This window comes from Eleutherodactylus coqui, chromosome 1 (assembly GCF_035609145.1).
Source record: "Eleutherodactylus coqui strain aEleCoq1 chromosome 1, aEleCoq1.hap1, whole genome shotgun sequence".
In the NCBI taxonomy this organism is placed as follows: Eukaryota; Metazoa; Chordata; class Amphibia; order Anura; family Eleutherodactylidae; genus Eleutherodactylus; species Eleutherodactylus coqui.
This window is the reverse complement of record NC_089837.1, coordinates 428,407,700-428,434,348: the sequence shown is the minus strand read 5'-3', so window position 1 is coordinate 428,434,348 and position 26,649 is coordinate 428,407,700. Positions and strand designations below refer to the sequence as shown.

At 45.1% G+C, this 26,649-nt stretch overlaps 1 protein-coding gene across 6 annotated transcripts in view; it reads left to right on the top strand.

Annotated features, from left to right (window-relative positions):
* Positions 1–26,649, top strand: part of ELF1 (E74 like ETS transcription factor 1) — a 107,555-nt gene that overhangs the window by 4,946 nt on the left and 75,960 nt on the right. For 2 of the 6 annotated variants that reach the window (XM_066581545.1, XM_066581485.1), the window contains exon 2: positions 20,480–20,528. The exons of 1 other annotated variant lie outside the window; for it this stretch is intronic. The gene's annotated coding sequence lies outside the window, so the exon portion shown is untranslated. Of the gene's footprint in view, positions 1–20,389; positions 20,565–26,649 lie in introns of those variants that run through there. 3 more of the 6 variants (XM_066581493.1, XM_066581500.1, XM_066581509.1) reach the window with 3 other exon arrangements.

Genomic DNA, 26,649 nt, shown 5'->3' with positions numbered 1-26,649 from the left:
AAACTGGTAAAAGTTTGTTTGCTAAATGCAGTGAAGTTGTGCAACTTTCTCGTCCAGTTTTTGTTTTGTTTCTTAGCATTTTCATGATCTCTGCTTGTGTCCGAGGCTGAAAACCTGTCTTGATCACATCCAACTTGCACTGGAGCAGGGCTTCCAAATATTATACATATAGTGTGTGAGTGCTTAGGGGGTCTGACCACTGGGACCCCCCACCATCACCCGAACAAAGGAGCTCCAGGTCTTGCATAGGTTGCTTTCACACAAGCATGCCATGGGAGTATTTTTGTGCCTTGGTTATGGATGACGGACCCTAATCGCAGCATCATAGTACATCTGTAGTCTGTCTGGGACGTATTTCCATAATATGCTTGTGTGGAAACTGCCTTACATGGGTTGCAGCAAAATGGACTTTTATCCCCTATCCACAGGACAAATGATGGTCTAATCAGTGGGGGTCTTACTGATCCCGAGAACGGGGTTTCTGTGTCCCTCTCTCCTGATCCCTTTGGGCTCCCTGTACCTACAGTGATGTGGGGATAGAGTGGAGTGGTGGTCGCACATATACGGCACCGCTCCATTCATTTTAATGGGGCTGAGGGAAATGGCGCAGTACAAGCGCTTATCTGTCTCCACTGAGAATGAATGGAGAGGCACCATGCATGTGCGGCAGCCGCTCCACTGTGAGGGGTGCAGCGAGCCCATAGTGAGGAAGAGAGGGGGACAGGGCACCCAATTCTCCAGTCTGAGCTGTCATCAAAGCAAAGGGGGCTATTCTGAAATATATAAAATCTTATTTCTTTCTCTGGTTTAACACTAAGCCTCATGTCCACGGGGAAGATCAGGTCTGCGTGGATTTCTGCTGCGGATGCACCATAATTGTTTTTTGTTGTGCGGGAGATCAATTGATATATGAGCTCTATGAGCTCCCGAACGCGTGATCTGCATTAAAATTGAGCATGTTGCTTTTTCTTTTTTCACACGCGTGAAATTCGCAAATCACTTAAAATACCATCTGTGGCTATTTAATTAGCTGAGGATGGTCAATGCTTTCCTATGGGATGCGGATTAGCGTTTTTTTTGTTTTTTTTTACACGCGCATATTTGCTAAATACAAGGGGCTGCTAAGTCTTTGGCTTTACCCAGAAAGAAACGAGATAGGAAGATGAAACTTTACATTTATTCCACTTACTCTCCACTGATGCCAACACACTTCTTACATCGGTATTCCAAGTTCTGTAAGCCTTGCAAAAAGAAGGATTTCGGTTGTGCCTCAAACCAGTCATCCGTAGCAGCCATGCCATCAGACATGGTGTGAAATTTGGTACCCTTGAGGTGTTTCTTCAGGTTTGGAAACAGATGATAGTCAGAGGGAGCTAGATGTGGTGAATAAGGTGGGTGGTCAACCAGATGGAAGCCTAGCTCCACCAGTTTTGCTGTGGTCGCTTGTTCAGTGTGAGCGGAGGCGTTGTCTTGCAGGAACAAGATTTACTTTGGACAGCTTGCCGCCCCTTTTGGCCTTCAGAGCTGCCTTCAATTGGTCCAAAAGTTCAATGTAATACCTTGCATTGATGGTGGAACCATTTTGAAGGCAGTCCACTAGCAGCACGCCCTCCTTATCCCAGAACACAGACGCCATCACCTTAGTGGCTGAACTTCTTTGGGTGAGGAGAACCACTGTGCCTCCACTCTTGACTGCTCCTTGGTTTCGGGGTCATACAAATAAATCCAGGTCTCATCCATAGTGACCAGTTGATCCAGGAAGTTCTTATCAGTCCAGAAACGCTGACAAATGAACCGGGAAGTTTTCACTCGCATGCTTTTCTGATCTGTTGTCAAACATTTGGGGCCCCCCTTTGCAGATCGCTTCTTAATGTTCATGGATAATGACACAAACACATTCACGAGAAATCCCCATGAGGTCTGCTATTCCTTTAGCTGAAATTCGCCGATTCTCCGGTATGAGGTTGTGCACAGCATCGGCGATGTCCGGAACAACAACCTCTCTCGGTCGTCCAGGACGTGCCTCATCATTGGTGCTGAAGTGGCCCGTTTTAAATTTGGCAACCCAGTTCTTAAATGTAGAATATGAAGGGCATTGATCCCCCAATGTCTGCGACATATCACCATGAATATCCTTCGCGGACTTTCCTTGCAGAAACAAGAATGTTATCACTCCTCTGCTCTCATTTGCTGTGGATATCGCCTTAGACTCCGCCATTTTGTTTTCCCTAGATCACTGTTGCCATAAGCTACAAACACAACATTTTGCAAACATATATTAGACACACAAGGCTTTCATGTGATGTAACATTCGTTACCATAGAAACAAAAAAAGAACACAAAGCCAAAGACTTATCAGCACACACTGGTATGCAGTGACATTTGTACTTGATGTGTTCAGCCAATCCCCATGCACTAGCATGGTGTGTATACGCACATAATAAACGCCATGATCGTGTATGCTGCGGGATTTTTTGTTTTTGTTTTTTTTTCAAGCGCACATCATATACACTCGGAAAAAACACTGGTGAGTGGCCTAAAGAAATCAATGCGCTATTGGCATCAGTTGGCATGCATAAAAAATTTAGCGTGACTCACAATTGCAAAACAGCGGTGTGAGCGACCTAAGTCCCCATGTTGAGGATTTGGCCCCCAGCACACTAGCATATTTGGGGCTGTGTGCTGTCTGTGTTGGGGCTCGTTCACACCACCGTATCCATAAAGCGCTGCGGGAGCCGGCAGAGACCATGTATGGCAGTGTGTGCACTGTGCATGACCATGTATCGTACGCACATGGTCATGTGAAGCAACTTTTTTTTTTTTTTTGATTCCCCGGTCTGTTTCATAGCGGGGTGGCATATGAATGGTCATCTGTAGACAATGTATTACCTACGGACAGCGTTGCATACGCTACCCATAAAAAAAAATATAGGGCTCGTGGTGCAAAAGAATATAGAGCATGCTGCGATGCTTTTTCTTGCACGTACCTACACCTATACAATGTGTATGGATCAATGAAAGTCTATTTACTTTCAATGATTCCATTTACCACATGTCGTACGGCCGTAATACGTGCTGCAATCACGGTTGTGTGAATGAGCCCTTAACCCATGGACTGCAGATTGTAGGGCTATAAGAACAAGCACACAATGTCCTAGGCATGTCCGTATGATGGGAGAGAAATGGGACATGCCAATGTACTGTCTGCTGTGAGCCCCTTGGGCGCAGCGTGCACACGGGAAGTGTCGGAGGCCTTCAGGTAAAAACTCCTCAAATTCCCTGACCTGACATATACACTATTGAGGAGATGTAACTCACTTTTCATCTATTCCTCCCCCATGTTGCTGCTGACAGTTCGCAGGTCCGTGTGATCAGAATGTGCTTTACCAGTAAAGTCTAGGGACTTTCCAGAGTGATCAAACTTCACTTTTTATAGAAATGTTAGTATTTGTGTTAGTACTAAGTACTGCCACCACACAAGTGTCGGCCTCCGCCACAGCGCCCCTCATCATTGGTGGCATAGGTCTTCTGAAAATGATCTCACACAATGCTGGGAAGGTATTTCACCCCTCTGGATGTCCCCTATTCTTGTTACTTGGTGCCATTGCTGATTTTAAGGAACATAACAAACCTTTGTGTGTGATTTAAAAATATCAAAAATGTGCCCCTCCTGCCCGCGGGCGGTGTGTATTGTAGCCTACTCACTTGGACGGTGTGGCTGCATCAGAATTATTGTGGATACATAGACGACTAGTTCTGTTTTGTTTCCCCTGACCCTCCTGTCTTTGGATGCCTTTCGTCCCCCTGTGGTGCAGCGCAGACTCTCAGGTCTTGTTTGTAGGAGACATTAAGTACAGTGATTAAAGTCCATAGGTCATCAGGGGTAAATGTGGGAGGAGCCGAGGCAGCCTGTACCATGGAGGAGAGCTAATCTAGTAACCCTTTATGCAGACACATCGGCATTTTGTATCGTTGATCTTTCTAGAAGTAAGTGTAATTATCTTGTAAGTTGAAGTGCAAGCAATTTCCCTATTAATGCTTTTTTTTTTTTTTTTTGGTGTTCTCCCATATTACAACAACTTTACTTTCGTGATTTGCAGTCTACAGAAGCAACATATACACCATCAATATCACATAGGTAGTGGTCCGACTCTTGGCACCCCTGGCGATCAGCTTAATGAAGTCCAGCCAGCTCTGTGCCGGGCACCACATTATTTTTATTGTTCACCAGGCTGTACTTCCACTAGTAGCAGTCCCATTAAAGGCCCATTTAGACACAACGATTATTGGTCAAAATCCGTCTTTTAAGCGATAATCGTTGTGTATAACTGCACTGACCTCTTGCAGTTTTCGTTAAGCCGTTGCTCATCGTTGTCTTTCACAGCGGGATACAGCTGATACTATTGTTTCAGCTGTATCCTGCTCCCTGTTGACAGGCTGGGTATGAAGAACACAGCTGTCCAGCTCTGTTCTCCATACCCGGCACGGAGCGCTCGGCTGTATAACAGCCAGGCTCTCCGTGCAGAAAACAGCTGGATGCAGAAGACAAGCGGGGACACTCCTCTTGTTTTCTGCATCCTCTGCACAGAGCGCCTGGCTGTTATACAGCTGAGCGCTCCGTGCAGAAAACAGCTGGATGCAGAATCGTTGTCTGAATAGGCCATTACAGTATAGACTGTATAAATAGGAAAAAAACTGCACTCCTAAGAGTTGCTGTAAAATGGTGAAAAAGTAAAAAAAGAAAACTTCATGACTTGTGTAAATGGGGGAAGGGGGGTGTGGTGTCCAAAAGGAGTACCCCCCCCCCCCCTTCCTCTTGCAGATAAAGTGCAATTTGATCTTGGAGGGGGCCACTGAGTATTTGCAAAAAGTTTTAATGCAAATGAATATAACAAGTGCCGAAATGAAAGATGTCAAAGATGAAGCGTGTTTCGGCGCTTATAAGTGCCTTCAAGTATGAATCTAGTAGGAAGGGGTACATGTTTGTATACATATTTTAAAATTAGAAGACTCACCACCAGGAGCATGTCAGTGGAGTGACACCAATGTCTGTTGGGCGCCAATTAAGTGACATCAGCTGGTGTCCAGGAGGACGCTGTTTATGACCTTAGGGGGGTTGAGGGCGTCCTCCTGGATACTGGCTGATGTCACTTAATTGCCGCCCCACTGACCTGCTGCTTGTAGTGAGTGAGTGTGTGTATGTATTATTACACACACCTACTTGTGCTAGGCCCCATCCCAGTTGAGGTGGAATATTGCTAGTGATAGTCCACCGCTGGGAAGGAAGAGGGAGCACTGCCAGGTCTCTGAGATGAGCCTATCTAATAGATGGGTTCACCGCGGAGAATCATGGCAATCGCAGCATGCCACGATTTAAATTCCGCGAGCGGAGAATCGCTATAATTCTCCGCTTGTGGATGCCGACGCTTTCCCTAGTAATCCTATGGACAGCTTTACAGAGCGTGATCCGCAGGCGATTTATTGTAAGCGGGTCATTGCCCGTGGACAGGCAGCCTTACAGGGGTAACAATGTCAGCACCCCTGGAACACATTGCCTTGTTTCCGCCTGCACCTGGTTACTTTACTAATAAACCCTGTTTACATACATTTCCATATTGTCCTGTTACCTTAGGGCTCCTGTCCACAGGCGCGTTGGATCCCACCTGTGGAAACTCTGCAGCCAAGTTCGACCCAGTGACCCATGCGTACCTGACTGGCGTCGTCATCTCTGTGCTGCGGATGTGCCGGCCTGCACTTCGGCACGCATGCACAGTACAGAGGACGGTGCGCTATTGCTATGCCGGATGACTGCAGAATGGCCGCAGGACGGACTTCTTCCATTGACTTCAATGGAAGCCGTCAGTGCATACCCCGCACAAAAAACGCAGCATCCTGCGATTTTTCTTCTCTCCAAGCCGAAAATCGTAATCTGTTTACGCTCGTGGGCAGGAGCGTTTTTACATTGCATGCTATGGGCTGCATTTGCTGTGGGATCACTCCGGACTCCGCAATGCCCTTATGCGCATACATTCATCACCTGGCATCTTTTGAGCTGTCCTGGCAGAGGGGGGTGCTTATGACTTCCATACTCCCCCCTATATAAAGTAAGTGGCTCTTCTTTTCCATCCATTGCATTGTATTTGGTACACTACCCCGACCGCTGCCCTGATTTACCGATGTCCAATGAAGAGGGATGGTTGCCGAATCAGAAATGCAAGGTCAAGTTCATTTTTTTTTTTTTTTTCATATAAATCAAGATTTTGCATAAGTTTAGGGCTTGCCACCTACTTTAATGCCCTGGTTTTGCAGAGCTCGTTCATGGCCTATGTATTACAGCAGTATTCCTTGGGCCGGACGTATTTGTGCAAGCAATACGCAGAAAATAGAGCCCAGTAGTTTCAATGGGTTCGTTCACAAGCGTGTATTTTGTGTGCGCAATTATGTCATGCAAAAAAAAAAAAAGGGCAGCATGTGCTGTTTTTCTGTGCATTTGAGCAGGAAAGTAACCCCTTTTATCTATGTAAGGCCGGGGTCACACGAGCCCAAGATGCATGTGATCTGCGGTAATTCACAGGCAATCAAATACATTGCTTTACGCTGGTTGGCTCTCACTTGCACGTGAGAACTGCGTAATACAGGAACACAAAAAAGAACGCACCATTCGCTATTGGCGTGTAATAAACTTTTATTTTCCAAGCTGAACGAGTCTGATTTCTTTCTTTTTTTTTTTTTAGTCTCATTAGAGAGACCTGCCATCCCATGTCATAACCTAGTCGCCTGCCCATGAACCCTCTCAATCTCTCATATATCCCTTATACAATATGGAGTCCAAAAGTTAATCTCAGTTGATATGTGGTCTTACAAGGGACTTATAGAGGGATAATATTACATTGGGATCACAGGTTTTTATCTCTTCTTATAAACCCTGGATCCTTATTTGCTTTTGCAGCTGCTGCTTGACATTGAGTATTGCTACTTAGTTTAATTGGAACCAGAATACCTAAGGGCTCATTCACACAGGCGTATTGTCACCGCGTATTACATGTGCGTATTTCCTGTGCGTAACGTACGGTTAATGGAGGCAATGAAAGTCTATGGACATTTACACCCACGCTGGAGCTGCGAGGGGACACCCGGATAAAATGCCGGGGAAATAAATCGCAGCATGCTCTATTTTTCTGCGTTTTATACGGAGCCCTTGAAGGGCTGCTTATTAAAACGCTTCCTCGTTGCAATGCCTGCGAGAGGGCAGCGTTTAATATGGAGCCCGGCTCTGCACAGAGGGGGTTTGAAAATAAATAAAGAGGTCACACTGCATGTCCGTGACGTCATAATTCCGGACATGTGCAGTGCCAATCGCAGCACGTATACCATCTCTGCCAACACAGTTTAGGATCTGCAATGAGTACAATGCTGCGAGACTCTCTTGTACTCGTATGTCCATGTGAACAAGCCCTAAGGTTCATTCCCACAAGCGTGATTTCACTGCGTATCACGCATACGATGTACAGCAGCCTAATATGTGGTGAATAGAGTCAATGAAAGTACATTGATTTTCATTAATCCATTCACATTAGCCTATATGTTTGGGTGTAAATATGCACGGCAAAAAGATCATAGCATGCTCTATTTCATCGTGTATTACGCGCGTACAGCCCTATTCTCTATGGGTAGCGTATTAAGGCTGTCCACACGTAATACATTGAGACAGAGCGGCAAAATTAAAATCAAATTGAAACAAGTGACACTGTGCATGGCAGCGTGAGAGATGCGCTGTCATGCGCAGTGCACTATCGCTGCCATACACGGCGACGGCTGGCTCACCGCCAGCTTCCGCAATCGTAGTAAAACACGGCATGATCCACGCAGTGTTGTAGGCATACGCCGTGGAAATGAGCCCCAAGTTCTGTTGCATTAGCTATATGTGCAGTCATAGGATTACTGTGGTTTATCACATCTGCCATGATTTTACCCATTCCACCAGCTTATCTGGGTCTCTAATATTTTACAATCCACCTGGATTTTAAAAATTCTACAACTCCGTATCGGTGAAGAATGTCACTTTCCATTAAATCAATTGGACTGATCAGATAATAACATGCAAATGACATTCCATGCAGTCCCTTTCATTAGCGGCGCGCAGTAGTACACCCCTTATTCTGTACCTGAGAGTAATGGCCTTTTAGACCAATCTAACGAGTGCCCATTGACACACACGTTGATGCACGCTTATTTAATTTTCCACACGCCAAGAATCGGTTTATGTGGACAAAAGATTGCCAGTATAATCCTTCATCCCTGTAGGCTGGCTGTACATCTACGACTAAGTGCCAGATGGCATCAGAAACACGGCTGTACATCTTCCCGCTCACATGGGTAGGTGAGCAGCCAATAAGTGAGCAGTTTCATGCTAGCGGAAACTAAGTGATCAGCGACGAATGAGTATTCGCTGCCTCATCAGCTGATTGTTTGGTCCTTCTAAATGTCTCAGTTATCGAACGAAAGCATTCTGAAGAACATTTTGTCTGAGTTGGGCAGTGTAAAAGGACCCTAAAACCATTTTGCTGTGCGGTGGATTTCACCCCTTTAATTTGAATTCAATTGAAAAGGTTGAAATCTGCAACAAAATCTGCAGCAAGTCAGCGCCATGTGAACCAGTGGTGTAACTATCGGGGATGCGATTGCACCCGGGGGGGCCACGAGCCTTATAGGGCCCATAAGGCTTACCTTTTCCATGTAGAGAGCCCAGTACTATGACTAAAGCATTATAGTTGGGGGGGGGGGGGGCCCCCGTTACAGGTTTTGCATTGGGGCCCAGAAGCTTAAAGTTGCGCCTCTGATGTGAACGTATCCCGTATTATTGTATCTTGACACCGTCGGAAGCTAGAAGTTTGACAGGGCTATATTCACACATGGCAGAATTGGTGCAGAATTGGAATGGTGTGGAATTTGGTGCAGATCGCTCTCAAACGCACTACGCCTGAATGTACGCTTAGGCCAGATTCTCGCGGCTGTAAGTGTAAAGCACAGCGGCGCTTCCACAGCGTTCTACAGCTGTGGAGCCTGCCATGACCCTGCATATTGTACAGAGATCCAGCCATTCAGCAGATGTTTATACACAGGCAAATTGGTCCCTCTATAAGCAGCCGTGCCTGGTACCACAACTCGGGCCCATTCACAAGATTACGGTTAGGACACCCCCCGATCAAATGTTGGTGGATTAGGGACTCTTAGAAAACCCTTTTAAAGTCAAAGCGGGTTGTAGAAGTGAAAGTAAAACTGTTCCAAGAACTTGTGGACTTTGGAAGTTTGTGGTAACTGAAATGATATAATCCCAGGTTTGTCTTTTGTTTGATAGCTTGCATTGAGGGTGGGTCGGGTTCACCACCGTCACGCACTTTTCCATTGAAATCGTTCTAAGAAAAGTAAGTGTCTAGAACAGAAAAAGCGTATTTTACTAATCTGGTCAGTTTTTGTTAACTGCCCATACTTGCTAGATATAGCTTACTCCCCCATACTCCTCTGCTTGACTAAAGGCCCTTTTAGAAACAACGATTTTGCTCAAAAATCGCTCAAAGCCATATTTTGAGCAATAATCGTCTAACTGCACTGACATTTGTGCAGTTTTTGGTAAGTCGTCGCTGATCTTTCTGCCTGCTGAAACATTAGCAATCAGTTATCAGGAATTCACAGCGGGATATACAGCGGATACTATTCAGCTGTATCCCGCTCCCTAATGACAGGATTTAAAGGGGTTGTCTTGTGAAATCAAGTGGGGTTCAGCACTTCCGTATGGCCATATTAATGCACTTTGTAATATACATCGTGCATTAATTATGAGCCATACAGAAGTTATTCACTTACCTGCTCCGTTGCTAGCGTCCCCGTCGCCATGGATCCGTCTAAATTCGCTGTCTTCTGGCGTTTTTAGACGCGCTTGCGCAGTCCGGTCTTCTCCCTGGTGAATGGGGCCGCTCGTGCCGGAGAGCTGGTCCTCGTAGCTCCGCCCCGTCACGTGTGCCGATTCCAGCCAATCAAAAGGCTGGAATCGGCAATGGACCGCACAGAGCCCACGGTGCACCATGGGAGAAGACCCGCGGTGCATCGTGGGTGAAGATCCCGGTGGCCATCTTGGTAAAGGAAGAAAGAAGTCGCCGCAGCGCGGGGATTCGGGTAAGTAATAAACTTTTTTTTTTTTTTTTTAACCCATCCCTTGGGTTTGTCTCGCGCCGAACGGGGGGCCTATTGAATAAAAAAAAAAAAAAACGTTTCGGCGTGAGACAACCCCTTTAAGGCCCCTCATTCTAGAGGTAGGTGCTGGTCCCAGAGGTGGACCCACATCTGTCAGATACTTATTGTGAATAGTTAAGTCTGTCAGTAATGCTATTTGCCCAAAGTAGTATTGGCTAGTTTCCACTTGACCTCTATGACCAGCTATATAGGAGGTAGCAGAAGACAGCAGCCAGTACACACTTGTTTGTTCTGTATCTGGTGATGTTTTGAGGTGTAGTCGCAGCTTGTATCACTTTGTTCATAAGTCAAGGTCAGGATTGAAAAATCTTTTAGGGACCTCTCACACGGAATCAGTCCGCGCGGACCTTTCTGGATCACAATGTTATCCCTAGGGAGCTTCAATTCCGCACCTGTTAAAATCTGCGTGTCTTAACTTCAAAACTTGAAGATTAAATTCTGCAGTGAAAAAGCTTTGTGCTGCGGAATTAAGGACGTCTTGTGGAATTGTTGTAGATTCTAATGTTCAGGAGATTTTACAGAAAAACATGCATTCTGCAGTAAAAAATGCAAAATCTGCTTCTGTACTGTGGACAATTCCTTCCTGTATGGAAAAACCTTCACTGAGACAGAAACTGTCGTGTGTGTGTGTGTATATGTATGTATGTATATGTGTGTGTAAGATAGATAGATAGAGTGTGTGTGTGTATATGTATGTATGTGTATATATATATATATATATACACATATATTAATATGTGTGTGTGTGTGTGTGTGTATATATATGTGTGTATATATATATATATATATATATATATATATATATATATATATCCCTTCACAGAATAGACCAATTAAAAACTAAATGTTAATATACCTATTAAAACACAGGCTTTCAAGACAGACATACAGATTAATACGTAATCTATAGGCAGAAGCTGTATATACAAACACAAATCATTCTTGTTTGACCCCTTTGTGACAGACAGGATTTGAAGTGGGTCAAGAGATATGCCCTAAATGGCAACGCCTGTTATAGAATTATTTATTAAATAATTAATAAATTTTAATAATAGACCAAGATATGTTCTAATAGATTGAATAAGGTGCAGGAGGTTCTACACGTTTCCCTGGAGGTTTCAGTTTGTCAGGAACCCATGTAATTCTCTCCAATAGAGGTGTAGATATAACAGAACTCAACTGAACTGAAGTCCTTCCGATCTACGGCATCTTACTCTACTCTAGATTTAGACCTCACCTCATGGCTCGTTTCCCCATGGGTTCCTGAATCCTAGGACTCTGTAGGTGTATACACCATTTCTAAGCTAGAGGATTATCTAGGAAGTGAGGTTCTGCTTACCCCATGTGGCGTTGCCATTTGGGACGTATCTCTTGACTAACGTCAAATCCACTCTTATGTATGAAAAGTCTTTCAGCACAAGAAGTTCATCCATCTCAAAGCTGCATCTTTAGGATTATATTGCATAAAGGCCTACCAATCCGTAATATATAACTTAAGTTTATGTTTTGTAATGTTTGGATGGAGATTTGTGCTTTGTTTCCAATATCCTCTGTTAAAACTTGAACACAGGGTAAGCTCACAAATAACACTTTTTTGCCTTGATTTGTGAAAAATCACAGCAGAACCACAGAATTTTGTTGCTACTTATGAAAAAAATTGTAGTAAACCATACATGATTGCCCCATATATGTGATCATGCCCTTAGATAGCTCTTGGCCAAACGCTCGTCCATCCAACAACTATTCCTCGTGAATGCCCATTACACATAGCTGGCGCTGCAGAGGTATTATTTTATCTGCCTTATTTGCCCCTTACACATGCACTCTCTTATTGGCTGCATGTCAATGTGTTCTCCGTGAGCATCGAATATGTTGAAAAGCTATCAGAGGAGAGTCTGGACACCCCCATACTCATTAGATGATCACCTAGTTTGGCTGAGGTTCATCCAGGGATCCATTCACACAGCGTTTAAGTCTGTGACCTGAGATGTTGTCCTAAACCATAGACTTCCAGTCAAAGACACCAATAAGGTCTCTTCAGCAGGTTTTCACTTGTTTCTAGCATTTGTGCCAGATAGCATAACAGTCTACAATGCTCTTCTGTCCGGCACCTGCTCAGAAACCTTACTGGTATTTGACTAATGAAGTCTAGTTCCACCTGGGGTTCTGTCTCAATCTCATTTTTGGGTATTCGGGCTGAATGATACCCCAAGATATAGACCTAAACATGGTGTGAATGGATCTTAATATGTATGAGCACCTTAATGCTGGTCATAAGCACAAAATAATCTTCATATAATAAGATTACATCTGTTTCTCCCTGTTGTCAGTCATTGTCTATATTCCTTCATGCAAATGATCCACAACAGAGAGGCGTTTGTCTGTGGCCAGCATTCTTCATCCAGTTCTCTGTATACAATGGTCCAGCACATATGAAATACTAGCTGATTTACCCGGCTTCGCCCGAGTTAATTTGGTACAGGTGTTTACATGTTGTTTCCACTGAAATTTTTATGAAGTCGTGCATACTTCAGAGGAACCGAGGAATAAAATATGTATACACATACAGGAGCATTAGATTCTCCTTGGGCTGCATGTACCGATGTCCCTCTGCAGAATCTGCCACCCCTCTAACACTCCTCACTTTTTGCCCGTAAAGGTAACACCCCTTTTATTCAAATTTACCCCCAGACTGGAGGTTACAGCCCCTTCTTGGCCTTAAAGGCATGCTCCATTTCTGCAGTCCATGGCCGCTTCCTTATGTACTTTACAGCCTTTCAGTCGATGTACACACAGGGCAGGTAGATTCTCCTCAGTTGATGCACAGAGTTCAGGTAGGTGCTCCTTAGTCTGCAAGTCATTTTCCTAGGCTTTATAGTTTCTGAGAAAATAACTATCATGTGTCGCGGATTTTTAAACAGTCTTTCTTACTTAGAATTGAATATTGAAGTTGCGACCCCCCCCCCCCCCCTTTACTTTTAATTTGGGGCGTAAAGAATGGACATGGCAAACTTCCAAGTTTGTGTGATGTATTATATATTTTTGCCCCAAAAAAGGCACAGTGTCTTATTTTCGGGGGTGGGGGAGTTCTTATACTCACCTGGTCCGCGGTGTCCCGATGCCTCCCGATTGACTTCGGCGGCGCTGCGGTAAACTGCGTCGTCCTCGTCTCATAGCTGAGTTTCTTCCTGGTGACGGGGCTTTGAATACCCTGCCTCCAGCAAAGAGAGTGCTGTGATTGGCTGATAGAGTGCCAACAGCCAATCACAGCCAGCGCTCGATGAGCCAATCAGGGCCATTCAGTGATGTGATTTACTGAATGGCTGCTGGCGCTCGATTAGCCAATCACAGCACTTGCTCTGCTGGAAGCTGGGCATTCAAAGCCCCATCACCAGCAGAAACTGAGATTGCAGATGGGGAGGACTCGCCAGTTTGCCGCAGCGCTGCCGGAGACCATCCGGACCAGGTGAGTATTGCTTTCTTTTAGGGAGTGGGGGGGTCTTGCTATCGGGGTAGGACCTATTTTTGGGATACCACGGTATTACAGTTGGCGAGATTGTGTTGCCCTCCGTTCTCCTGCTATTGTATATCCGCTGACTTCGGATTGGTAGTAGGACATTGCACCGCTGCCTTGTTTGGATGGAGAAGCAGTGTTCAGTTTCTCTGTAAAATACGCAGTATTTGGTAGAACTTCTCTATTTGCACTTTTTGTACTTCCATTATCAGTAAGAATGATATCAGCGGAATCTGTGCTCTTACGTAGGAACGATCAGCGCAAGTGAAGGGAGGTAGAGCTGGCCGGATATGGTTCCGACTCGCCCGCCTCCATTTACAGTAAGCAGCCTGTCGTTCGCAAGTGAATGGCTGCCTGTTTACATGGAACAATATGTTCGGTGTTCTGCATGTAGAATCCGAATGACGAACAAGAAGTGAAAGACTTGTCGTTCGTCGCTCATGCATTTACACTGAACGATAAATGTTCAGATTCTCGCAGGATCGCGGGGATTGGAACGATAACATTTCGTGTAAAAGCACCTGACTGTGCACACGCAGCACTTATGTTTAAGAGGCCGTTATAATGTAATAAGCGATTACCAGACATGTGACTCCAAATTGCATCATGTTTGGCTGGACAACTTCTAGTATCCATAGTGAAAACTAAACGTACCCTGATGGCCGCATCCTCCTCTGTTACCCTTCAGTAAGCGAACGCTCTGCCAGGCTGTTATTGCTGGAGTGCCCTGTATTAACCCTGGCTTCGGCTGGCACCCCCGCCTTATCTCCTCCAGAAGTGTAGCGTTTGTAGTTGTGCGGGCGGAGGAGTAAGCCTTTTCACACGGGACAGAATTGTCCGCAGGACGCAGCGCAGATCTTGCCAATCAGTGCGGATTTTGTTGCGTTTTAATTGCACAATGTCTTTGGAATCTTCTGCAGACGTTTTAATTGCAGAATTCTATCTCCTGCATGTTAGAAATCCCCAACAACGATTCAGCAAGATGTCCTTAATACCGCAGGACAAAGCTACGGAAACTTAAACCCAATGTCCACGGGCAAACTTGATTTGCAGAAAATGCGCAGGTGATTTGCAAATCAAGCCGCCCATAGGGATACATGGGCATCTGCAAATGGATTAAACAGGGATCGGATTTGCTCCGTTTTTGTGTGGTTCTTGCATGCATGGCTTCCATTAAAGTCAATGGAAGCTGTCCGACCTGTAGTTAACCTGCGGACATAGCACGGGAAAACAGCGAAACCATAAGTGGATGGATCCACGCGGGTGCCGCTGCCGGAAAAATGCAGGTAAACGGGGCTTGCTGGCCGCGGGCAGTGCTGGATTCCATGCGGGATTCCTTGCACGTAATCCACGCGTGCCGTGAACCTCAGGCCTTAATCTTGCGGTTTTGAAGTAAAGACATGCAAATTTTAACAGGTGTGGAATTCAAGCCCCATAGGGATAAGATTGGGATGCTGAATTGTTCTCGCGGACCAATTCCATCCTGTGTGAAAATACAGGTGCACAGGGCTGGTTTTCAGACTAGTAAGGCTGGGCTCAAACAAGTGTAATTTAATTGCGTATTACACGTGCAATGTGCGCAGGCATTATACACTGTGAATGGAATCAATGAAAGCATATTAATTTTTATTGATTCATTCACACTTGTGTATAATGCGCGTTTAAAAAAAAAAGAACACTGCATGTTCTATTTTATCGCATATTACACGCGAACAGCCGTATTCTCTATGGGCGAGTACAAAAACCCTGCACGGACGGAATTATACTGCATGTGGGCAGCGTTCTTATACAATGTTGCTTTAAGACAATAGAGTGAAAGTTAAAATAAGAAAAACGCCAGTGTGGGACGTGCAGGCGTAAGCGATCAGACGCAGTGATACGCAACGATACGTGACGGTATAAGCAGTGGGAGCCCAGCCTAAGTATGGCTTAAAGCTTCCTGTTCATGGGCCTTGCGGTATCCTGGTGGCGGATCTCCACGAGCCCGCAGGCCGATCTCCGCTGTCAGCCTATCTGACAGATAGGCTGACTGCGGAGAATTGCGGCAATTCGGAGCATGCTGCGATTTGCCGGATGTGAGTGGAGAATTGCAATGATTCTCTGCTCATAGATGGGGGGGGGGGGAGAGGAGGAGGAGTGCTCTTCATAGCAACGCTATAGAGAACGTTCCCCGCGGACGGATTATAGTTGTGGGGAACGCAATTCAAACCCGCCCGTGGACAGGCAGCCTTAATGGGTTTTTGTATAATGTAATGAAATTTTAAACCCATCTTGATTTATTTATCTTTTACATTTTAGTTTTTTTAAATCCTTCTAAGGCTACCTATGTAATAGTCAGCTGACGTGCGAGAGAAAAACACCTTGCATCTATGAAATGCAGATCCTCTTGAACTCGACGTGTTCAATGGGCAACCTCACATCGCGGTCATGTGCACATCGCGGTCACGTGCACATCGCGGTCACGTGCGCGCTCCATTCATTTTAATGGTCTACTAGAGAATAGCTGATCACAAGGTAACTTATGTTCTAGCACTCTTTCTAGTTATCACATTGGCTATCGTATTGAGACATGCCTCAGACTACAGTGACCATTTAACCACACTGTTAACTTGTGCTGCAGACTTTCTCCACCGATTTTCATCCCTTTAATTTAGAGGGTGGAATCCCTACGAAAATTCACAGCAAATCTGACTGCAACCTGTGGCTTTTGCTGGTTAGGTGGCAGATTTTTCTGCCTCCTGAGTATATACCATAAGGCCAGATTCACACAGCTGTGTTTGCATGTGCAAAATTCGTACGTGCAATACGCAGTGAATAGAACCCATTGATTTCAATAAGATCGATCAGATGCGTGTGTTTTGGGTGCAAAATTCCATCATGCAAAAAAAATACGCTGCATACTCTTATTTTCCAGCGCCTATGGAGTAAGGGGTGTTTCAGACGACCGTATATCGGCCGGGTATTCACGCCGGCTGATATACAGCATCTCTGCCTGCAGGGGGAGGAGGCTAGATGGGGCGGAGCTAATGCCAGAGCATTTAGCCCTGCCCCATCCCGCCTCCTCTCATTGCAAATAGTGCAGAGGGGCGGAGAGGAGGCAGAGAGGGGGCGGGAGCTCAGAGCACTGCTCCCGTCTCTTCCAGCCTCCTCCCCCTGCAGACAGGAACGCCGTATATCGAATGATATATCGGCTTGTCCTTTGAAGCTTCCATATGGGCAACAGAACACTTGTATCCACTGACTTCAATGGGGGCCGGCCACACAATATCCACACTAAAATAGAGCATGCTGTGATCTTTCTTCTCCTCATGGAATATGCAGTTCTTATACATGCATGTCTTTTGCACGGACATCTATCACGGATTCCCACAGTTAAAGTCCGCCTGCCCGAGTCCTGCCTTAGGCTGGATTCACACGAACTTATATCGGCTCGGTTTTCACGCTGAGCCGATATACGTCGTCCTCATCTGCAGGGGGGGAGGATGGAAGAGCCAGGAGCAGGAACTGAGCTCCTGCCCCCTCTCTGCCTCCTCTCCGCCCCTCTGCACTATTTGCAATGGAAGGAGGCGGAGCGGGGCTAAATTCTGAGAATTAGCCCCGCCCCCATCCTGCCTCTCCCCATTGCAAATGGTGCAGAGGGGCGGAGAGGGGGCAGGAGCTCAGTTCCTGCTCATGGCTCTTCCATCCCCCCCCTGCAGATGAGGACGACTTATATCGACTCGGCGTGAAAGCCGAGCCGATATACGTTCGTGTGAATCAAGCCTTAATCCGCTTATTCGCACACAACAGCTGAGTTGCATTTGCAGGCAGGTTTCCAGTGTGGTAATTCACCTGTAAATCATGTGGGCAATTAGTTCCTGATGGATCAACTAGTTCTTCAGGTTCTCAGTACCAAAGACGTTCATCCTGACATGTCTGCTACCGGTAGTAGTGTTTATCAACCATTTTTTGGCTTCTTTGCAAGGTGAAGAACTAATGGGAGAAAAACCTCTTTTTGGTGATCCATCAGGACAACCCTGTCCAGATTTTCTATTGGGTCATTATACAATCCTTCCACCTACCAGTAACTTTGTCATTGGTGCCAATGTGTACCATGACCACTGGATCCTCACCAGCCTCTCCTAGTAATCTGTCGACCTTCAGCGCCAGGAAGACAACACACTGTTCGATGATCCCAGTCTTTGTGGCAGATTGCTCTGTCTGTCCCACTACCAGGACCTGTGTAGCCTGCCCTCCTATTCCCCTGGTGGTCGGAGGGCATGTTGTGCTGCAGCAGTGCTAATCCTGTCATTGCACCCCCCTCATCTGCCAACTCTACAAGCTTGTTGTGCCAGTTCAGGACTAGCCTCCCTGGATCTTTTCCATGTACCCCTTCTAGCCGCCTAATCATCCTGCTCTCCCATATTACCCTCCACCCCAGCGAGTGCCCGCTCAGTGAGCAGCAAACTCCTTTTCATGTTGCCAGTGGCTCTCAGTGTTGCAAGCTGTGCATATAGATCCAGGATCTGGGCTTCCAAATGTGCAACACGCTCACATCTCACACAGCAGTATGCACCCTCGCAGGACAGTTCAAGCACTTTATACATGGCACAAGATCTACACTGGACGGCATTGTCAATCATGGAGCACATTGTAAATGGGGATCGTACAGATGGATTAGATGAAAAATGGTACATGCAAAATAAAAAAAAAAAATAGTGATACATTTACTCTTCCAAAGTCCCTAATCCCAAGTCGTACACTTGGGCTGGGTTCCCACGGTACGGAAATCCTGCAGCTTAGCTGCACCAAAAAGCTGCGGGAGAGCCGCAGCTTCACAACTTGCAGCATTTCTCTGCGGGGTTTGGAGCGGTTCGTCCTCCGTTGCGGCTTTCTCTCCCCATAGAGAGGAGTGAGGCCGCAACGGGGGAAAAAAAAGAATTGACATGCTGCGGCTGTCAATTCCACGCCACATAACAGATTCTGCCCGGCTTTGCAACAACTTATTGGCCGCTACGATTTTTGCTAAGTCTCGTCCACATGGCTGGCTAACCCCGGGATTAGGGGCGGCGGGCGGATTTGCCACAAGTAATTTCCACTGCAAATGCGTCCCGTGTGAAGCCAGCCTTAGACTAGAGCACGCACACCCTACAACTCACTGCAGGCTTGTCTGCCATAGGACTACTCTAGGGCCAACCATTCACACAAAGATGACTTGCCCACTTCAGGATAAGCATTACTTTGTGTCAACTTATTTGACCTCTATAGATATAATACTTGAGAGCTGCCTGACTTGATGACCCTTTGTTAAAGTATGTTGTGTGTTCTGTATAAATGACAGTGGTATACGTGTTATGGGCATAGTGTCCTGTGTTTGTTTTAAAACCATAAGGCTGGGTTCACACAGGGCGCCCGCGGCCCCTAATCTCGGGATTAGCCAGCCATGTGGACGAGATTTCTGAGAAATCTCGTCCACACGGGACGGCCAATCCGCTGCGGTAAATCCGGCCGCAGCCGCGGTTTCAGAAGATGCAGCATGTCTATTTCCTTTTTTTTTTTGTTTATTTTCGTCGTGGCCGCGCTCTCCTCTATGGGAGAGCCGGCCCCAACGGAAAAGCAAGCGGCCGGGCCGCTTCAAAGCCGCCGCGGCTTAAACCGCGGCGGTTCTCCCGGTGGAAATCTTGCGGTTTTTGCTACGGCCAAACCGCGAGATTTCCGACGGGAATTCACCCTGTGTGAACCTAGACTAAAATAGAATTGTATCATTAAGACCTCATGTCCACGGCATAAAATAGATTTATAAAATCCGCACCCACAGGGAATCACTGGACACCCGCAGGTAATTAAATGCCTGCGGATGTCATTTTTCCCCGGCGTGTGGATCGTACTCGCGGGAAAACAACGTGGCATGCTTCATTTTTATACGGTTGTCCCGCACGGACCCCTCCTGCTTTTTCCATTGAAGCCAATAGAAGTCATCCGGATCCGCGGCACTTTCGCAGCTTTCACTGCGTCCGTGCCGCAGATCGCAGGAAAGCAGGAGTTTAAAAAAAAAAAAAGACACGGCACATTTGTGCAGCACGCTGTCAGCGTCTTCAGCGCATCTGCTGTGCAGAAGAAAGAAGATCTGGCCGCGACGGAGGAAAGCCTGCACAGTTCAGACAGGTGAGTATAATGTATTTTTTTGGCCTCATGTCTGCAGGCTGGGCGGAATCCGCTGTGGGATTCTGCACGGGGAAACCATGCGGGCCCGCGGACATGACGCCTTATACTTGAAAACTGTGTGCCACACTTATATATTCTGGACTATTTCTTACTAGTATTGATGATCTCACATTTAGAAACAAATGTCTAGTTTGTAGCTAGTGATTGAAGTAAGTGGTTCCCTAGAGACCTCCCAGTGCCGGGCTGTGGGGGGATACATTCCTGGTGTCAGAAGTACCTGGCCCTCCTTGTTACTACCCCGGCTCTCCAGATGCATCATGCACTTTGCTCTGGCTGGTAAGGTGGGGCAGGGCGTTCCTCTTCCCAGCCTGCCCTGTGTGTGTTTTGTCTTACCTGCACATTTGCATGTTTGACCTAGCAGGATAATTGGGCCCCAAACAACATGGGCGTTCCCTCCTTCACTAACACACAGTTTCATGTATGACTCATAAGGCTGAGGCAAAGATACCACTTCCCTAATCTGTCGTGGCCATTTTAACTCTAGCTTTTAAAACCTTTCTCTGATTTCAGACTGGTGGAACATATATACATGCAGGATCCTCAGGGAGCCGATGAGCAGGTAGGAGCCGTGCATTCAGTCACCTCTTCCCGACAGGTAAATGGCTGCTTTCCACAATTATCTAGATTAATGCTCCAAGACCTTCACCTGTTTGAAATTCGGTGTGCGCTATCATTTTTTACTATCTCGTCAAACAAAAAGTCACCTTCGTTGTGTTGTATAATGAGAGCCTGAGAAGTAATGCCTTTGCTTGTACCCTAAGACTATACAGATGCCCTTTCACAGGCTTCTGCGCAATTTCAGCATGAAATGCTGAATGGAAAAGTCGTGCATGCAGGACTTTTTCATGTGGTGTAAATGTCGCACGGTGCAGGAACGGGATGGACCCCATTATAGTCTACAGGGTCTCTTTGCACAGTTTAGTTTGCTATGAGCCGAATCCGTTCATTCAGGGGATTGTTTTTCTGCTCCCTTTGCAGAATCCCCAGCGCAGATGTGAATGCAGCCTAAGGATTTGGTTCATAGAAAGCCTATTTTTTAGGTTTTTTTTTTAAATTTTATTTTATGGGATTGTGCTAGTTTTTAGTACCTTTTAATACACAAATAGGTGGGTCATGCACGGAAGGGTTTTCTGACTAGTGCAAGTATAAAGACTTCTTAGTTATGTGCTGTTGGTACTCCTCATCAGGACAAAGATGGGAACTGGTTCTTGTCTGAGATGCGAACAAACTGACAGCACGGATGCAGGAAAGGGTTTGACTACTGCGCTTGTAGAGGGTTAACTTAAGTCCTAAAATGCCTTCGTTACTTTCCAGCATTTATCTTGAAGTCGATTCCTCTTTCTGAACCTGCCGTGTTAGGCTGGGTTCACACTTCTGACCACATTTCCGTTTTTCTGTTCTGCCACAGGAATAGAAAAACAAAAAATGATGGTAGGCTCTGTTGTACGATGGAGGCGAGTGGTGTCGGACGGACCCCCTTGACTCTATTGTGGTCTGCTTGCTTTCTGTCATGGTGTCCATTATTTTACTAGTAAATATAGCCCAACTTGTATCATTGTTTTTCTGGGCATTTGTAACTAAATTTGCGCCTATCGTGTTGTAAACTTTTTAGTAGGGGTCAATACCACATGTTGTGTGAAACTGGCCATATACATTATAGCAGTTGCCTGAAACCACAGATTTTGGTGGGATTGGCCAACAATTATCTTGTCTGTTAGGCTCCCTTCACACGAGTGTATGTGTATTTATGCGCGCCTTAGTGCTGCGTATTTGCAGAATGAACAATGGTTTGTTTGGTTTTTTTTTTGCGTCTACATTGGCGTATTTTACTGTACTTTTTGTGCCTGCAAAGAGTGTTCATTTGCATGTGGCGAGCACACACTGATTGAAGTGGCTAATTAGTCTAATGAGTTCCAGATGTGTTCGTTTCCTGCGCAATTACGCAGTGTTTCATACATCTAGCGTATTTTGCATGCATCTGCACATGTCCATTAAGTTGGGTGTGCACATACACAGGAAAATAGAGCATGCTGCGTCTTTTTTTTTTTTTTGTATGACTGCAATGCGCAGTAAAATACGCGCACATGAATGAATCAATTGAAATCGATGGCTTCTATTCACTGTGTATTTACGTGCATATATGCCCATATGAAGGGGGCCTAACTATGCCTTGATGGCAAAAGTTGGGGTGAAAAGATGTGACTTATTGGATTTCTCCAGTGGGAGATACATAATGGGTTATGGGGGTCTGGCAGTGACTTATTCCCCTCCCCTCCTAGAAAAAAGCATGTACACTCTACCAAGTGTACATATTTATGGTGGAGCCTAGAAGAAAGGTCTGTCTTGTGTGGAGCCAGTTTTTGTTTTTAGCATTGGTGTTTTTCCAAGGCCATGAGGGATTTGACATCAGTTAGGATTCTACTATTTCATTTGAAAATGAAAACATGGTGTCATGGCTGCATTCTAGATGGAAGCCATGATGCCGAGCCTTATGCTGCTCTGTTACCACATCTGACCAATGGAATCAGGAGGTTGCCACAGCCTGAGGGCTCATTTACACGAGTGTGCGTATTCAGTCCTGCAAATACTTAGGGTATTTATGTGGCTAAAATATGTACATTCTCTGTGCATTGCAGGGTTTTTCGCATGCATATGCACATAAAAAGCCTGCAGGGAATTCAATGGGCAATTGGAATTTAGCATGCAGGTTTTTTCTTAAATCATTGGGCTCTAGTCACTGTGTAATATGCGGCGTATTTATGTCCGTGTGAATGAGCCCTTAGACTAGGTGCACATAGCCATAACTGCAGGTTGTACCTCATAGACTTGGGCTGCTTCTCACTGGCGAGGGCGATATCAGGCTGTGATTCACGGCCCAATATCACCCTGGCAATCCTTTTGAAAACCCCTGGAAACAGCCTGACCTCCCTCAGGGCTGAAAGAATCCCCTGGCGTGACTGTCACAAGTGTGGCAGGGGATCACTATATTCTCCCATTGAAAACAATGGCGATTGTGTGTGTATATATTAATTTTTTTTAAGCACAACACGGGTTGAGTGAAAACATTGCAATTAAGAATGAAACCATTGAAAAATCATTGGTTTCATAATCCTCGTTTTCACTCAGTCGCATTGTGCGAAAATCGCGCAATGGTTTCACCGGTGTGAAGTTGGCCTTAGGCTCAACTTGCATTGGACGGCACACATGAGTCATTGCATGTTCCAGTTCTCATCTATGAAATGGACCGGAATAGGACGGGCCATGAGTTTTGTTTTTTTTTCCCCCCTCCTTCATGCATGCCATGGATCAATGTGAGAAATCTACCACATGCATAGCCTTAACCCTTTGCAATCCAATTTTGGATTCAGGGTTTCCTTGGGGGCTTTCTCTTTCTGCCATTATACAATGGTGCCATCTGCTGGCTAGAGCCAGTACTGCTGTATGTGACATGCTGGAGAGGCCCCGACAACAGAGCTGTCAGTAATATAAAGGAAGAATACCCTGCCGGATGTCTTCCGACATCGGAGATGTACAGGCTATAATCAGAATGTCTTCAGACGTCAGACAGTGGATTGGAAAGGGTTAAAGGCTACAATGAGGGCGTGTGATGTCCGTGGAATTACCCGGACAGCACATGACCCCAAAATGTTACTGTGCACCTAGCTGTAGGCTACCTTCACAAGGATGAGCGCGATATTGTGCTGAGAAACATGGCCTGATATTGTGCTAGTCATCGTGCATCGTACCCGCGAATGTGAGGCTTTTTTCATGTAAACACTCCTCACATCACTTCTCTGTAATGCCGATCCTCTGGCGTTTGTTTCACACGCGTCGGAGCATCATCAAGCATTTTCAATGGGAAGCATCACATTGTACTCGCGTGCACATCACACGGCACACAATGTGTTTGACTGTCCCAATGAAAACAATGGATGATGTGTTCTGAGGGATGCATAGAAATGGGACATGCAGCGATTTTATATATTTTTTTTTTTTACATTGTAGCATCACTGTGGGAAAATATCGCTGAAACTCCTGTGAATGTAGCCTTATGGAGTTTTTTTTTTTTTTTTTTTTCTTTCAGTTTTAGTCTTTGAATGGAGAGCCTAGTTTTGACTCCTAGTAATGAACAGAGCAAATGATTTCCAACACGCAGCAGACCTTGTAGAATTCAGGTGTTCGGAGATTGGGCCACTTGGTATGACGCTAGACCTGATCAGATCGGCGAAATTGGCAGTGGAGTGCCCTGTAAAGGAATACTCTGCACTACTATTTACAAACTGTATTTTACAAATGAAGGGGAAAAATGTCCTAGTGTGGTATATGAAGAGGGTCAATAACAGATTCTAGACTTTGGCTACCAGTGAGTGATTGGGAACAGTCTTCTTAGTACCCGGTGGCAGACCGCCTGTAAAGACCTACCTATTCCAGCTCACACTTGGATTCCAGGCTTATACATTTAATATACAGTGACACATTGTAGCGGCACATACATCAGGCACGTTTTTGCAAAGTATATGAGTGCAAAGACACCTCAAATGTAGAAATTGAGCCTAAAGTCTTGTTCACACAGTTGTGCTTGAGGATCCAAAGTCCTTGTATATGTAAATTGACACCCACAGAATTTCTGGCCTGTACCATACTTCTGATTTCACATGTAGGCACATGGGGGGGGGGGGGGGGGGGGGGGGGGAGAAATAAAATTATATATTATATAATACATATATATAACTAGTGGCATACTTTATCACATCTGGTGTTGTGTAGGTATTTGATAAGCATTGCTTATGGGAGAGAATACTGTGCAGCAAGCAAGCACTGTGCTATGTGTAGGAGACCTTACTTCTGCTTTTTTTTTTTTTTTTTGTAAGGTCTTATTTTCATCCTTTTTGAATGCATTTTTTTTTTCTTTAACCCCTTTTCTCTCCTGCAGCCTTTCATCGTCTGTTGGTCCCCTCTCCCCTCTTATGACAGGCTGTCTTACTGACACAAAATGCAGTTTTGTACCCCCTTACTTGCCACTGTCTTTATTCCAGACTGTTTTTGGAGAATGTCAATTTTTGACATTTGGATTTTTGCAAAAAATATTTTTTGAAGGAATCCTTGGACCTAATTTGAAGATCTAAAGATGTCCATATAGCAAACCACCTTGATTCAATGGGCTCAGTAAGACTACTAATAGTACCGGACTCGACACAACAGGCCCTGGCTTTCCCTAAATGTGTATGAGATTTCAGGGCCAACATAAAATTTCATGTACGTCTTTAGGAAAGCGAGGGCCATATTGCTGTCGGGTTACGTGTAGAGATCCTCCATCATCAGCTAAGGTTTCTTTGCTACAACATTTTAGGCTTGTGGTTGAGGTCTCTGCTTTACACTCAAACCCAAATGATCATTAAGCAACTTACTATGATGGAAAACACCTTTGATCAGCCTATTATATGACTTATCCAACATTCCTATATATATATATATATATATATATATATATATATATATATATATATATATATATATACTTATTCAACATTTTCTGTCTTGTGGGGGTGATTGGGAACATTAACTTGCATCCACAGGATTTTTCTGACAGACATGAAAATTTGGGTAGGGAGGCTTCACATATAAGCTTACATTAAATTCGCACAATAGTTCCAAAAGGATCGATTGCACGGTTAGTACATTGGGGTATTTGGTTTAGAAAAAAGATAGTTAAGGGCCGACCTAATAAATATATAACTGTATTGGGGGACAATACAGAGAGCTCTCCCATCATCTATTTATACCTAGGACTGTGACTGTAACAAGGAGGCATTCTCTACATATAGAGGAAAGAATGGGGTTCTTTACTGTAAGAGCAGTGAGACTATGAACTAGTGAATTCACCATCACCACATCCTCAAAGGGTTCAAAAGGCGCCTGGACACCTTTCTTGAGTGTTACAATATTACATGTTCTAGTCACTAATTACTTCAGAAAGGTCGTTGATTCAGGCAGTATTCTGACCCAGATTTGGAGTCGGGAAGGATTTTTTTCCCCTGAATTAAGTAAAATTTCTTTTCACCTCAAATATTTATTTTTCTTCTTGCCTACCTTTTGGATCAACCTTAGATAGACCGAACTGGGTGGACATATATGAATTTTCAGCCGTACAGACTTTGACTACCCTAGTGCCAGACTAAATTTTGTTTCCAATGCTCTATACTAGATCATAGCATCCACTAGATAGCAGAGCTTCCTAGATGCATTGTTGCCATTAGATTTCAGCTCCTCTTTAGGTGGGTTTCACCTCTGGGACCTGGGTATTGACATGTCTGTCCAGGCTTTGCTTCATCGCCATAACGTTAATGATCTGTTTTCCAATTTAGTAATGTACAGGATCCTGAATGGACACAGTATCGTGTATATAGACTTCAGTGTAGGTAGTACTGTACGGACATGTACAAGAGTTTCGATCGATTGCACATTTAATCAAGTATTTTCTGTTCACATCTATGTTGTGGTTTCTACTTCTAACGGAAGCCATGACCGAGCCAAATTCATCGCCCATACATACCACAAGCACTCAACAGACCCCATTGATTTATGTAGGGCTTTACTGAGGTGTTCTTCATTTTGCCAGAAAATAGCACCGCACATAGTGATACTTTTCCTGTAAAGCATGTTAAAAGTTTCATGTTTTG